We start from the raw sequence: 12,260 nt of genomic DNA, 5'->3' as shown, positions 1-12,260 counted from the left end.
ACCTCTATTCAAATTTTATTGGCCATGATAGCTCAGTTTGATCTAGAATTAGAGCAGTTGGATGTTAAAACAACATGTCTTCATATGACTTAGAAGAGCAAATTTATATAGAGCAGTCAGAAGATTTCACGGAACCTGGAAAGGAGAATTATGTTTGCAGATTGAGTAAATCATTGTATGGCCTGAAGTAGTCACCAAAGTAGCGATACAAATGCTTTGATTCATACATTATGAGTATCACATACACCCGATGTGAGTATAATTGTTGTGTTTACTTTAACAATCTATTTGATGGTTCATTTATCTTTCTACTATTATGTAGTGATCCAAAAAAATAAAAATAAATAAACAAATAATAACAATTATTAATTTAATAATATAATAATATATTAATATAATATAAAATAAAATAATAAAATAATATTATATATATTATTATATTATAACCTGAAGGAATTGAATCCTTCAGGATTAAGTAAATCCAGAGGAGCCCCCCCCCCCCCCAAAAATCACGCCATTGTCTCTCTCACCTCAAACTCTCTCTCTCTCCTCAATTTCTTGGCAAATTCTTGGCCGATTGAAGAATGGAAAAAACCATTGGGTTCCATATTCTCAGCCACCAACATTTTAACCGAAGTGGATTTGTCGTAGGTGCGTCATAGGCACCACTCCTGGGATGAGGTAAGAGGAATAGATTATGTCAGTTTATTTTGAAAATATTCCCGATTAAATTGTAGTATTTGGTTTCAAGAATAATATACATGATTTTCTTAATATTTAGGCTTATGAGAATGGTAATTTTGAATTATTATACATATGTTTTGGGAATAAATTTTAATTAAATTAAACTGCAGGGTTTGTTCAGATAGGGATTTTTGGGAGTATATCCTAATTAAGTTAAACTCTAGGGATTTGATCAAATCAGATTTTTTAAAAATATTTTGGAGTTAAATTAAATTGCAAGGATTTGATCATATTCAGGTTTTTAAAATATATTGGGGATTAAATTTAAAAATGGGGAATTGATCATACTTGCATCATAATTAAATTTACCAATTATATATTTTGAAAATTTTGCAGGCAATTGGTGAAATTATAATTATTGAATAAATCGTATGACATGAGATTTAATTATATTTTACTGCATAATTGAATCTGAGTATTTTTGTGGTATTATTGTGGAAAAAAAAAGGTGATTTATACTAAATGATGAAAATACTGGAAATGTGGGAAATGGTGAAACTTTGAAATGACGGCTAAGTGTCGGGTTTTGATATGATGGTTGTATGCCGAGATTGATTTGACGGCTAAGTGCCAAGTTTTGATATAACGACTGTATGCCAAGGGTTTGATATGACGGCTGAATGCTGGGTTTTTATATGACATATTTTGTCCTGAATGACGAATGAGTTTAAATAATAGTTTTTATTACTTTAATTGTATTATATGGTTTGAGAATCCTGGGGACCAGATGTGATGAGAGCACGGTATCGTGGCCAATATTTGAGATAGTGCAACCACACTGTTCTAGATAAAAGTGTTGGTAATGAAAAGTCGATTTGGTCACGAAAGGGTTATGTACCCCCTCTGGAGTTTAGACCAGGTTGGGTAGGCAAATCGGACTTGCAGACATGAGATTTGACTTAGCCTGGTGGTAGGCCAACCAGGGTTAGGTCCAGTCTTTGGACCACACAACCCGATCATGGGGGTTTATACATGATGATGTTGCATGTCCAAAAGGGGGTTTCTTCTATACATATATGTAAATTTATGTAAATGCTATTATTTATTGAACATATTATATTGTGAAGAAAATGTGTATTTCCAACTGTATAGGTGTGAGTTATATTACACAAATGCTATATATATTTTCCAGTTAAAGTAAATTAAATAAGGTGTTTGATTTCTTTAAAACTCATGTTAGCCACACACTGATAATAATTTATTCCGTCTTACTGAGAAGTGTTTTACCCCATTAAATATACAAATTTTTCAAGACCTTCAGGAAACCGAGTCTAGGAGCTTCAAGGTGGGACCTAGACGAGCTAGTGCAGAGTGAGTAGTGTTGGGACAATATTTTGTTTATATCTAGTTGTTTTGGTTATTCAATGTTGTAATATGTTTTTGGGGAGATGTTGATATTAAGGTTAAGAGGTAGTACTCTGGTATGCATGATTGTAAAAGTATGTTTTTTCCGTTAGCTGTATGTTTATATTAATTATGGATGTTGATATTGTGGTATTTGAGTTTTTGTAGGGTTATTTATAGAATATTAGTACTCCGAGCCCCACTGGGTTCGAGGCACTACACATATGTTAATGATATGTTGATTGTTGCAAAGAATATCTATGATGTCAATGGTTTAAACTCCTTTGATTAAGGAATTTGAGATTAAGGATCTTGGTGCTGCAAACAAGATCCTTGGCATGGAAATACAGAGAGATAGGAAAGATCAAAAGCTTTGGGGCTCTCAAAAGGCATATATAGAGAAGGTGTTGGAGATATTTGGCATGTAATCTAGTGACTACGCCATTGGAAAATTATTTCAAGCTATCTTCAACACAATGTCCACAATCAGATAAGGATGTGGAGGATACGACAAGGGTATATACACTGATGTAATGGGTTGCTTATCCAAATCTTACACATGCAGTTAGTATAATAAGTAAGTTTATGGAAAATCTAGGCAAGAAACATTGAAGTGCTTTGGACTGGATCCTTAGGTACTTGAAAGACACTATAGCTTTTGGCATTGAGTTTAGAGGACAGGATTTAGCTTTAGTTCAAAGATTCATTAATGCAAATTATGTAAGAGATTTGGATGGTAGGAGATCTACAACAAGTTATGCATTCATTATGGCAGGTGGACCTATTTGTTTGAAATTCATGTTATAGTCAATTGTTGCATTATCTATCACTCAAGTGGAGTATAGGAAAGTGACAATGGTTGCATAGGAGGCTCTCTGGTTGAAGGAATTGATAACTAAACTTGGCATAGAGTAGCTGGACTATTCATTTGTGTTGTGATAGTTAAAGTGCTATTTACTCAACAATGAACTAGATCTATCATGCCAAAACAAAGCACATTGCATTAAGATATTATAAGATATGAGAGTTGATTGTTATGAATGAGATTCAGTTGGTTAAATTGGCTATACAAGAAAATGCAATTGACATGTTGACGAAGGTTTTTACCAAGTAGAAGTTCCTACATTGCTTAAACTTTCTCCATATTGCTCGTTAGTAAATCAGTGATGTATAAATTCAAGTGGAGGTACAAGTTTAAAAATTCTAAAGGTGTGAATATTCATCAAGGTGGAGATTGTTGAGTTGTGGTTCATATTTAGAGGGTTATCCACTTGAAGGCTATTACAAACGGAAGGGCCTTAGACTCATGTGAGTGATTTGAATATAATTCTTAACTGTGCTGCAAACGTCTTCCCTTCTCATTGTTGGCTAAGTCCTCTTTCTGCAAGAAACCCTTCATGCCATCCAACTCCCACCCCTCATTTCTCCTCTCTGAAAAATATCTCCTCACTTTGGCAGGTTCTCAATTTGTAGGGTCAAAACTCCTACTGCCCTAATCGTTTGGGCCCTTCCCCACACATGTCCATCAATTATTGGCATGCCGCAAGGCCTACTAGGACTGAATGGTAGAATAAATCTTGCAACAATAAAACTTTTAATCAACCAATCATGCCTCACAGTCCTCCATAGCAGTAGCGGTGGAGGTGAATCAAGCATTGCCAGATGATAGACATTAGATGCAAGCAATGAAGCAAAGTGCCTATAATGGTGTTCAATTGTCTGAAACAAAATTTCCAAAAAACTTGTTAACAGATGGTATTCAAATAAACATCCTCTTTCCTTTCTGTTTTAAACCCTTGTACAGATCTAAGTTGCGAGTGCCTCATAGAGAACTCCCAATAAAATTTGAGAACCCTACAAATGCAAACCAAATTCTACATGAGAAGCCAATCATATGGATGCCTCAGGTTTCCTCACAACTTCATTTCTCCCTAAGCAGCCATTTATTTCATGGGCAAGTTCTATAAATCCTAATATGCATGGTATAGATGTGGTTTTCTCATATCCGTAACCATTAATACTCCTCTTCCAAGCCAAGGGCTATATGGCCTTGGCTTTACTTCCTACCCTTTCATTGTACCCGAAATTATATAATCATATCAGGCAGAAGCAAGAACAAGGATTAAAAAGAAATAATTTGTACGCTGGCTCTATGGCCATAGCACGTATTGTAAGGGGCACAGCATATGGTGTCTGGCACGTGAGAGGCCTCACGCAGGTCTTATGTGCCAAATATGAGGTGCTGTGCCCTTGCCTGTGTGTGCTGTGACAACAAAATTGCACTAAATTGAGAAAACATCCTGCTTTAACATAAATCTCATCTGATCCAAATGTGCAAATGAAAGGAGAACTTTGTAATGGGAGTAACAATTAGGCAGGCTTCTTTTTCCTGCCTTCCACTAGTTCAAATCTCCCAAACAAAGAACAAAAATGCCATTTATTAAAATTGACCGCTTACAATACTTCCAGGACAACCCGTAGCAGGAAGGCTTTTCATCAAAATAACAGATGGCAGGTTGTACAGGACAAACAATTCACATAACCCAATTCACTAACAATATTAATGAAGTGGACATGAAACTTCTTTAGGTAATTATTCCACCAACAACAGTCAGCACAGAATTTAAGGCATTCTCCTGCATATAAAGGGATTTAGAGCAGGAAAAACACTAGTAGACAGCAATCTGAAAATGCATTCAGACAGAAATTGTGAACCAACAAAATATGACAGGCACTGTCATAAAACCTGGCCTTCCATTGCAACTAAAACAACCAATGAAATTCACCATTGTCACTCTTTGCCATCAGCTGGACGGAGTGAGCCCAGTTGAACAGGAGCTTGTGTTCCTACAACTTTTGATGAACCGTAAACTGACAGATCAATGCCTTGAGTCTTCTCTTTCTCAATCTGTTCTTTGATCCGAGAGTATGTAATTCTCAACCCATCCTGCAAATGTCATGAAAATATAAATATCAGTAAGTCTTCTAGTTTGCTTATAATAGCAGGTGGATTGACTTGATAGGAGCCCAACAGGTACAAGTACCTTCAATTTCATACTGGAAGCCCAACCAAGCTTCCCTTTGATCAGAGTGTTGTCTGAGTTACGACCACGCACACCTTCTGGGCCAGGAATGTGGTGGGTAGGGAGCTGCTTGTTCTCAAAGCTGAGGACAATCTCAGCCATCTCATTCATGCTAACCATCTCATCACTTCCAATATTCACTGGCTCCCGGAAGTCTGACTTTGTCAACCTGAGCATAAAATATCAAGATAAATCCCTTCTCCAAAACAAAGAAGTTCAACTCCCGTTATTTGGAAATTGGAGACGAAAAGATTCCATGAGAGAGGGAGAGGGGGGGGGGGGGGGGGTTGAGTTTACTTCTTCTTCTTCGCCTATGTATTCTAAACGTACAATCTCAGAAACTGTTCCAAAATACTCATTTCGAAGCAGAAGAAAAGGAATGATACATTGTTAAGAAAAAATCTCTATTGCCAAGTTGAATAAAAATAACTAAACGTTTGTAGAAAATTGTTCTATTGTGATACAAGCTGACTGCCAAAGCTTCATAACCTAACATTATGCACTTCTTCACGACAAATAGCATAAGCCTTACATTCGAACTCAGACAAAATTGTTCTTTCCATTTTCAAGATGGCTCTTATTAATTTGATCACATGGACAAACTAGTCACACCATGGCTAACATCAAGCAACATTCAAAATAGTGTGTTTGAGCCTTACACAAATGTAAGTTCCATTACATCACATCCTAATTTTCATCATGTGTTCATTTAATAGGCAAGTTTAAGTTTACCTCAAGATGCCTTCTACGCATTCATCAGTGAAAGTAAACGATCGAGTTTGTAGCCCTTCCTATAGAATGTGTGCCCATGGGTGGGTTCGATACACATGAGTGAACACCAACTTAATTCAAAAGTTTAAACCTATTGGGTCTTGGGTCCAACATGTATATAAGCACCTATCATCCACTCAAATTTTTCAACATGAGACAAACTCACAAGTGAAATTTTCAACAAAATGCAGCAGTGCCTTCTCTCTCCCACCTAAAATCAACAAATGAGAAACAACTTATATTTAAAAGAAAGCCAAGAAGACAAGATCATTATAATCATCCATTTATCTATGGCAATTACGGCATGCAGAAGGTTACCTTTCCATGCTCCAAAGGGTCCGAATGTGTTATGAAACCGTGCAATCCGACATTCAATCCCAAAATCCTTTGTGTAGTGCTTGCATAACTCCTCTTTGCTAGTTTCTTCAACCCATAAGCATCTTGAGGCTACAGTAAAAGCAAAATGAAATCTTAATTCGATTAAAATTTCAAATTAATATGTGAAAATCCAATAGCGGTTAATTAATATAGGAAAAAGTAACTCTGCTGGCCAAGCATCTGATTCCTTAAAGCTCACATTAGTTTCCAATTGCTTGATTTCTGGGTAAATGCAAGCACTTGAGGAATTTAAAAACCTGAAAACCAGATGAAAAATGTTAATTAAATATAGTATCATAGGATGGAAAGAATCATCTTATTTCTAATAATATTAGGAAACAAAAAAACTCAACCGATTCCAAATGTGATGGGAAACAACAAAGTGAAATGAATCTGCATCAGTGTACTTAAAAAAGGAAACATCCGCTCACTGATTTTTCAAATCAACTTCGAGAATTCATTAACTAGGAATAAAATACCGCAAATCCAACCGACCTCTTTACACCATTGATCCTTGCAGCCTCAAGCATGTTAAAGCTGATCATAGTGTTGTTATACATGATGACTGAGTGGTTGGATTGAATGAAGCCCATACCTCCCATATCAGCAGCAAGGTTGAACACGTGATCAACTCCAGTAGTGACCTTCAAACAATTATCCATCACCCTAAGATCGACAAGTTGGAACTCATGACAAAACATGTCCTCAGTCATGTACTCATTTTTCTTCCAGTCTGAAGCAATAATATAATGCCCCTCGCTCTTCAATCGCCTTGCAATGTGTGAGGCAATGAATCCACCTACCCCAGTGATTGAGATTCGGAGCTTTTCCGAAGGCCAGTATGGTTCCCTCTCAAGGTTTTCATAAGTGTATGCCCCATATATTGTTCCATCAGTTCTTCCCATTCTACAGCATTAGAAAATAAAAAATACATTTGAGCAAGTCTGAAAATCAAGTGAGACAGGGGTTACTGCAATGAAAACTGAATCAGTTCACTGTGTTATACACAGCATTTTAACGCACATGATAAAAATTGAATTCTGCTGAAGAAGAAAAAGAAGAAGCAGACCCAGAATATTATGTAGTTCTGGATCTCAGATTCTGCTAAAGAGGGAAGAAGATCCAGAATATTATGAAGAATTGTCTCTGCAACTTCAACAATTCTGTCAGCAGAGTGGAAGAATTTGCTGATGCTAAAACAGAATGGAATCTGCTGCAATTCTCTATATATTTCATTTATGAAAACATTGTCTATACATAGACATTACATGAGGAACCAAGGAGTCATTATACAAAAAAGATTCAATATTTCTATCTTAAAATTTGTTGAGGAACGTGCGGCAATTAAGATAAATAGTACGGTAAAAAAAAAAAAAAAACCAAAGAAATAGAGCAACAAAAATACATGGATTTAACGTGGTTCATCAGTATGCCTACATTTACAGGAGCGTGGGGCAGCTAAATTTCATTATTGTAGCAAGTAGGGTTATATCATATGTATTTATACCAACTCTAATAGTACAGAGTGTTAACAATGCATCATAGCTCAACATACTCAGAAAGCAATTCCGAAGCAAAACTATCGACGGTTACACCAAACCGTCGACGGTCACTTTTTTCCACTATAGATTTAAATGACAAAAATTCGAGACAAATTATCACAATAAAGACTAAGCAGCGTCAAAGATCCAAAGTCAATGTCTAATGGTCATATATGCTAACAAATCAGAATCTATTTATTTAAAAAAGAGGATGTATATGGTAACAAAAGAGATCTTATCTCAAATCACGAGTTTTATAATTATGACCTATATCATGTAATAGTATTTAAATACCCCTACTTGTATCCTCTCTAAAGTACTTAGTGTTCATGGCTCAACTATTGAATAAAAATATCATTGTTTTTCGTGTTTCAATTTTTTTTCTTTATAGAGGTATAAGAAAAATTCCTCAAATACCTCTGTACCGTACCGTAGGGGCGTTACCCTCCGCACCCGTACCTATTAAGGAAATTACTTAGTTTTCTAGCAAACCATCGACAGTTTGAATAATCCATTCTATGGTTGCTTTAAAGAATTAAGACATAATGGTTACTATGATTAAACCGTCAATGGTTTCACCAAACCGTGGACAGTTACATTTATTGCTGAATTGTCGAGAATCCTAACAGTTGAAGATTTGCAAATATCTGATGTTTGTGGTAATATGGGATTCTTTAGTTTGTATTACTTGAATATCTGTTTGTATTTGATAGTCTAGAATATCTTTGATTTACTATTTAAATACCTTTGAATTTGTAATAACTATACCTTGTACAAATCCTATATATAAGACATTTCTACATCAATGAAAGGGTCATGCATTTTCTATATGGTATCAGAGCTCTCTCTCTCTCTCTCTCTTCTCTCTCTCTCTCTCTCTCTCTCTCTCTCTCTCTCTCTATCTCTCCTCTCTCTCTCTCTCCTAATGGTTGTTTCTTCTAAATTTTATTGTTGTCACCACCCTCGACACTCCCAGCAATGGAAACTCTTCTTTTATTGCCATTAATGTTGGCTCCCAACTTCCCTTGAAGCTTACCCCTTCCAACTTCCCTTCTTGGTGTGCCCAATTGACGTCATTGCTCATTGGCTATGACCTTCAAGGCTATCTTGACGGTACAACAGTTTGTCCGTCACAAGCCATTTCTCCTAGCATCTCCTCTGTCGGTTCATCTTCTACAGGTGTCTCCAATTTGGCTTTCTAGAATTGGCTTTGGTAAGATAAGTTGATCCTCCACGCCATCCTTGCATCTGTCTCCGAGCCGCTTATGCCGCTCCAAGTTGCAATGATTGTACGCCAATCGTTCACGCACTCGTGTTATGCAACTTAAGGAAGAGTTGAGTCTCATTCAGCGAGAGTCCTGCTCAGTCTCGGAGTATCTCCACGTCATCAAGGTATTAGTCAATGAACTTGTTGTGATCGACTCTCCCATCTTAGCGGATGACATTACTTTGTATCTTCCGTTTGTAATGCTTGTCAATGCAATGAAAGTCATAAGTTGTCTTTTTCTTCCACTTGAATACATTTATACCAATGTTTGGGGGCCTACAAATTCCACTTCGCTTGATTGGTTTTCGTTTTTATGTTTTGTTTGTTGATCACTTCACTAAATGTTGTTGGTTGTTTCCCATGCGACGAAAAAGTGATGTTTGCAACACTTTTTGTCAATTGAAAGGGCTACTTGAAAAACAGTTTGACTTTCACATCAAACACTTATACTCCGATAATGGGGGAGAATTTCAAGCTCTCCGTCATTTTCACTCCTCTAATTCCATTAGTTGGCTTACCACTACTCCTCACACACTTGAGAAAAATGGTACAAGTGAATGCTGGCATTGATACATTGTCAAAACCGGTCTCACCCTGTTAAGTCAAGCAAGTCTTCCTCTTTCTTATTGTACCTATGCATTTCAGGCAGCGGTTTATTTAATAAATTGTATGCCCACTCCTATTTTGAAAAATAAAATTCCTTTTGAATGTTTGTTTGGTCATCGCTCTGATTACAAAAAGTTACATATTTTTGGTTGTCAGTGTTACCCATGGCTCAAACCATATGCCACTGGTAAACTTCACCCAAAATCTATGCCTTTTCTCTTTCTCGAATACTTGAGTTCTCAGAGTACCTATATGTATATGGACCTTGTTACCTCTCACATTTATGTGTCTAGACATGTGGTTTTTGATGAATGTATTTTTTCATTTTCTTCCTTTGTCCATGTTGTTGTGTCTTCTTTGTTAGTTTCAGATGCTATGACAAAGGACCTTGACATTCCAGCGATGCCTTCCATTGGACAGATACCCTCCTCTTATACCACCGTGATGGACAGCGCTCCTATAACTCCGGCTTCATCACCCTCCCTTGCACCTTCTCCTCTAGAGGTAATCCCTTCATCCACCATACCCTGCATCTTTGGCCCGGTCGACCCATACTCATGGTATGACTACGCGGTCTATGAATAATATTCATAAACCCAAACAACTTTACCTTGCCACTCAACACCCTCTTTCTCAACTTGTTAAGCCCACATGTGTGTCTTAGGCCTTGAAAAGATCCCAAGTGGCGACATGCTATGTCCGCGGAGTTCACTACATTGGTTAAACATGGTACATGGGAGCTGGTTCCACTGCGCTCTACGATCAAACCCGTTGGTTGCAAATGAGTTTTTCGTATCAAATGGAATCCTAATGATAGTATTTCTCGTTATAAAGCCCGATTAGTGACCAAAGGTTTTCATCAACAACCTGACTTTGAATATAATGAGATGTTTAGCCCTGTTGTGAAGCCGGTAACTATTCATGTTGTCATCTCCATTGTTGTTAAAAAAAATTGGCCCCTTCGCCAGCTGGATGTTAATAATGTGTTTCTCCATGACTGCATTTAGAAGGATGTATTCATGGTTCAACCTTCGAATTTTTTTTATCCTAATTTGTCTTCTCATGTTTGCAGGTTAAAGCTATCTTTGTATAGCTTAAAACAAGCACCTCGTGCTTGGTATCAAGAATTGAGTGCTTGTCTTCTTCAACTCACTTTTCAGCAGTCTAAATTCGATTCTTCTCTATTTATCTACATGAGTGCTGATGTTACTCGCTATTTTTTGGTACATGTAGATGGTCTCTTAATCACTGGGAGTAACTTTACTGCTCTTTCTAAGGTTGTTCAACAACTCGATCATCAGTTTTCTCTTAAGGATCTTGGTCCCTTGCATTAATTTTTTGGTGTTAAGGTGATTTCCATTCCCCACAGACTGTTCCTCTCCCAAAAAAATTATATTCGAGATCTCCTTTCTCGCACTAAGATGGATGGTGCTAAGGTAGTGATGACTTCATTTGCCACAAAGGATCTTCTTTAGCTCCACAATGGCTCTTCTCCTGCTGATCCGATTGAATTTTGTTGAGTTATAAGAGCTCTTCAATATCTCTCTTTAACTCGGTCCGACATGGCCTTCCTGGTCAATAAGCTAGCTCAATTCATGCATAAACTATATCAACTCCATTGGACTGCTACCAAGCGTATTCTAAGGTACTTGAAAGGTACTCTTCATCATGGCATCCTCCTTAAGCGCACTGGGAATCTCACTAGTCAAGGGTTTTCAGATTCTAATTGGGCTGGTGATAGGGATACCAGATCCTCCACCTCTGCCTATCTTATTTTTCTAGGTGATTGTCTCATTTCATGGAGCACGCCCAAGCAGCATGCTATGGATCGTTCCTCCAGTGAGGCAAAATATCAGGCTCTTGCTTCGACCACCTCCGAACTTGTTTGGATTTGCTCATTGTTTCCAATTTTTGGTATTCTGATTCCTAAGCCCCCACATCTATTTTTTGATAATATTGGTGCTTGCCAGTTGAGTCTTAACCCTGTTATGCATTCACAAATGAAGCATGTCACTATTGATCTTCATTTTATTCATGATTTGGTTACAAAAGGTTTGCTGCAAGTCTCTCATGTTAGCACCCACGATCAACTTACCGACCTCTTAACTAAGGCTCTATCCCATCAAAAATTTGACTCTTTGTGCTCCAAGATTGGCTTAACTGATGGCATGCCTATCTTGCAGGGGCGTATTAAGGAAATTACTGAGTTTTCTGGCATGCCTATCTTGTAGGGGCGTATTAAGGAAATTACTGAGTTTTCTAGAAAACTGTTGACGATTTTAATAAACCATTCGATGGTTGCTTCAAAGGATTAAGACATAATGGTTACTGTGATTAAACCATTGACGGTTTGGTGAAACCGTCGACAGTTACATTTGTTACAGAATTGCCAAGAATCCTAGCAGTTAAAGATTTACGAATATTCAATTGTATGCGGCAATCTGGGATTCTTTAGATTGTATTACTTGAACATCTATTTGTATTTGATAGTCTAGAATCTCTTTAATTTAGTATTTAAATACTTTT

General features: G+C 37.1%; 1 pseudogene; it reads right to left on the bottom strand.

Moving 5' to 3' along the window:
* Window positions 1-4,421: 4,421 nt before the first annotated feature.
* LOC131150992 (GDP-mannose 3,5-epimerase 1-like) lies at window positions 4,422-7,501 on the bottom strand (annotated as a pseudogene).
* Window positions 7,502-12,260: the final 4,759 nt, after the last annotated feature.

This window comes from Malania oleifera, chromosome 3, assembly GCF_029873635.1.
Source record: "Malania oleifera isolate guangnan ecotype guangnan chromosome 3, ASM2987363v1, whole genome shotgun sequence".
NCBI lineage: Eukaryota > Viridiplantae > Streptophyta > Magnoliopsida > Santalales > Ximeniaceae > Malania > Malania oleifera.
This window is presented reverse-complemented; position numbering and strand designations above follow the sequence as displayed.